Genomic DNA, 3,858 nt, shown 5'->3' with positions numbered 1-3,858 from the left:
CTCATTTAAATATTTACTTTTTTTTTTTAATTTCATTTTTTTTGATTATGCAAGTTTTTTTTTTATACCTTGGTTTTATCTTTTTTTTTTTCTTCTAGATTTTTCTTTTATGAATTTTTATAAGCCCGTATGTCTCACAATCTGTATTTATCAGTTCCACTTGAGCTGGATTGGGTCTTCATTTGTAACCTAGTAACTATTTTATGTAATTTGACATATATATTCTTAGCATTATTATGTTAAATATCTTAATTTTCTCTTTTGTAGGGTAATCACATCATCTAGTGGAGTGACTGTTTGATTGATATTAACAAAATTGTATGCATCCTTACCAGATATACTAGGAATATCTTTTTCGTTTAGATGTCTCGAATTTTAAGAACTAAATCTTTTTAAGCAAGCCAGTCTTACCAAAAATTGGATTTAGTTCGGCCACTTGTGATAAATTAGTGCCCCAAGTAGATGCCTGCAGTCCATCATCTTAAAGAAAAGGACAATTAATTATTATGGCTGAGTTAAAACTTATTCCTATGCCTTTGTTTATAAGGTGCTCAAGCATGTGATAAAAATTGAGTCGCGAATAATTTATATGAAAATTCTGTGCATCATTTTCTTTAGGAAAGTCATCAAATCATATCTACTAAAGTGTGTTACCAGTTCTCTGAATTAGGTTTTGTCAAGAAGGGCAAATGTACCACGAGTTACACCTAGTCTTGCATTTTGTGGTAGAGTTCTGTATGCAGCTGACGCATGCTGACCATCTAAAACCAAAGGACAGTGAGGTGATTACCATGGCTGTGGCAGAGCCTAAACACATAAGTTCGATAGTAAGGTTGACACATCAGCAGACAGAGTAAATGTTTGACAGGAAGGTTTCTAAAGTCAGTGGTATTTGTCGCCTGATTTAACAAGCAGGTTACATCGGAGAATCCAAATTTACCTAGGATTGGATTGGGAGCATTCTCTTGCAGCAAAGCTGGGCCTGCCGTTGAAGGGCCTTCTTTATGTAAAGGAGAAAACTAATGCCTTAAAATTAGGGTGGACTTGACATAACTCCTTGCTCTAGTTAGATAAGTGTTAGTTAATGCTTTTTTCTTCCACATACACATCTGAATCATGATAAAACGTCTACGCAACTGACATTTGCTTATGAGTGTTTTTTCCTCCTCCATACCGCCTACTTCTCCATGAATAATCCCCTCAGCAGAAGTATATTGCAAGTTTCGGAATTAATGTGCAAAAAAATCAGTAAATATGAAACCTCCACGCTAGTTGCTTCAAACCTCCTCAAGGATCGTGACTGTGACTGTAATTGTAATTGCCTTGACCAGCTAGCAAAATAATTCGCATATAAAACAATGACACAGCAGAGAGGCAAATAAGGGAAAATTTACCTTCGGCAGTACGAACTCGCTTCGCCGGTGGTGGTGTCCATTGATCTGGTAGGCCTGCTTTTTCTAAAGTAGGTAGCCAGAAGGGATTATATTCAGCGAGTTAAGCAAACATGAATACCCACTGAAAATGGTAGAATTATGTGCAAATAAGAAACTTAACAATTAAAATTTAAGTAAACAGAAGTAAAAGAAAGTAAATTGAGAGTTGACTTTCACTTCTCTCATAATCGGCTATTAGAGGAATTATCCTGCGAAATGGAGACCCTGCAAATCAGGAGAGAATGAAAAAGGGAGAGATGGTACAAAAACATTACAGAATTGTCTTCGACGATGCGAACACCATGATAGCGAAAATACAGCAAATCTACCTCCTGTTGAACCCGACCTGTCCTCATTCATCTCTGTTATGGTCGCTTTAGGATATAGTATATCTTAACAATCCAAATTGCTAAAAATTTCGAAAAGGCTAACTCATTTAAATATTTACTTTTTTTTTTTAATTTCATTTTTTTTGATTATGCAAGTTTTTTTTTTATACCTTGGTTTTATCTTTTTTTTTTTCTTCTAGATTTTTCTTTTATGAATTTTTATAAGCCCGTATGTCTCACAATCTGTATTTATCAGTTCCACTTGAGCTGGATTGGGTCTTCATTTGTAACCTAGTAACTATTTTATGTAATTTGACATATATATTCTTAGCATTATTATGTTAAATATCTTAATTTTCTCTTTTGTAGGGTAATCACATCATCTAGTGGAGTGACTGTTTGATTGATATTAACAAAATTGTATGCATCCTTACCAGATATACTAGGAATATCTTTTTCGTTTAGATGTCTCGAATTTTAAGAACTAAATCTTTTTAAGCAAGCCAGTCTTACCAAAAATTGGATTTAGTTCGGCCACTTGTGATAAATTAGTGCCCCAAGTAGATGCCTGCAGTCCATCATCTTAAAGAAAAGGACAATTAATTATTATGGCTGAGTTAAAACTTATTCCTATGCCTTTGTTTATAAGGTGCTCAAGCATGTGATAAAAATTGAGTCGCGAATAATTTATATGAAAATTCTGTGCATCATTTTCTTTAGGAAAGTCATCAAATCATATCTACTAAAGTGTGTTACCAGTTCTCTGAATTAGGTTTTGTCAAGAAGGGCAAATGTACCACGAGTTACACCTAGTCTTGCATTTTGTGGTAGAGTTCTGTATGCAGCTGACGCATGCTGACCATCTAAAACCAAAGGACAGTGAGGTGATTACCATGGCTGTGGCAGAGCCTAAACACATAAGTTCGATAGTAAGGTTGACACATCAGCAGACAGAGTAAATGTTTGACAGGAAGGTTTCTAAAGTCAGTGGTATTTGTCGCCTGATTTAACAAGCAGGTTACATCGGAGAATCCAAATTTACCTAGGATTGGATTGGGAGCATTCTCTTGCAGCAAAGCTGGGCCTGCCGTTGAAGGGCCTTCTTTATGTAAAGGAGAAAACTAATGCCTTAAAATTAGGGTGGACTTGACATAACTCCTTGCTCTAGTTAGATAAGTGTTAGTTAATGCTTTTTTCTTCCACATACACATCTGAATCATGATAAAACGTCTACGCAACTGACATTTGCTTATGAGTGTTTTTTCCTCCTCCATACCGCCTACTTCTCCATGAATAATCCCCTCAGCAGAAGTATATTGCAAGTTTCGGAATTAATGTGCAAAAAAATCAGTAAATATGAAACCTCCACGCTAGTTGCTTCAAACCTCCTCAAGGATCGTGACTGTGACTGTAATTGTAATTGCCTTGACCAGCTAGCAAAATAATTCGCATATAAAACAATGACACAGCAGAGAGGCAAATAAGGGAAAATTTACCTTCGGCAGTACGAACTCGCTTCGCCGGTGGTGGTGTCCATTGATCTGGTAGGCCTGCTTTTTCTAAAGTAGGTAGCCAGAAGGGATTATATTCAGCGAGTTAAGCAAACATGAATACCCACTGAAAATGGTAGAATTATGTGCAAATAAGAAACTTAACAATTAAAATTTAAGTAAACAGAAGTAAAAGAAAGTAAATTGAGAGTTGACTTTCACTTCTCTCATAATCGGCTATTAGAGGAATTATCCTGCGAAATGGAGACCCTGCAAATCAGGAGAGAATGAAAAAGGGAGAGATGGTACAAAAACATTACAGAATTGTCTTCGACGATGCGAACACCATGATAGCGAAAATACAGCAAATCTACCTCCTGTTGAACCCGACCTGTCCTCATTCATCTCTGTTATGGTCGCTTTAGGATATAGTATATCTTAACAATCCAAATTGCTAAAAATTTCGAAAAGGCTAATTTAGAAAACTAAACTCACTTTGTTCACACGTCAAACAAAAAAGCAAGAATAAATGGAAGCGCAGAGCAAATAAGTTACTCCAAATTACTAAGCGCATTAGTATATAAAGCCGATATGTAAAAACGGTTA

Source organism: Echinococcus granulosus (genome assembly GCF_000524195.1).
Source record: "Echinococcus granulosus chromosome Unknown EG_S00236, whole genome shotgun sequence".
In the NCBI taxonomy this organism is placed as follows: Eukaryota; Metazoa; Platyhelminthes; class Cestoda; order Cyclophyllidea; family Taeniidae; genus Echinococcus; species Echinococcus granulosus.
The sequence above is the reverse complement of the archived record's forward strand: the minus strand, read 5'-3'. Positions refer to the sequence as shown.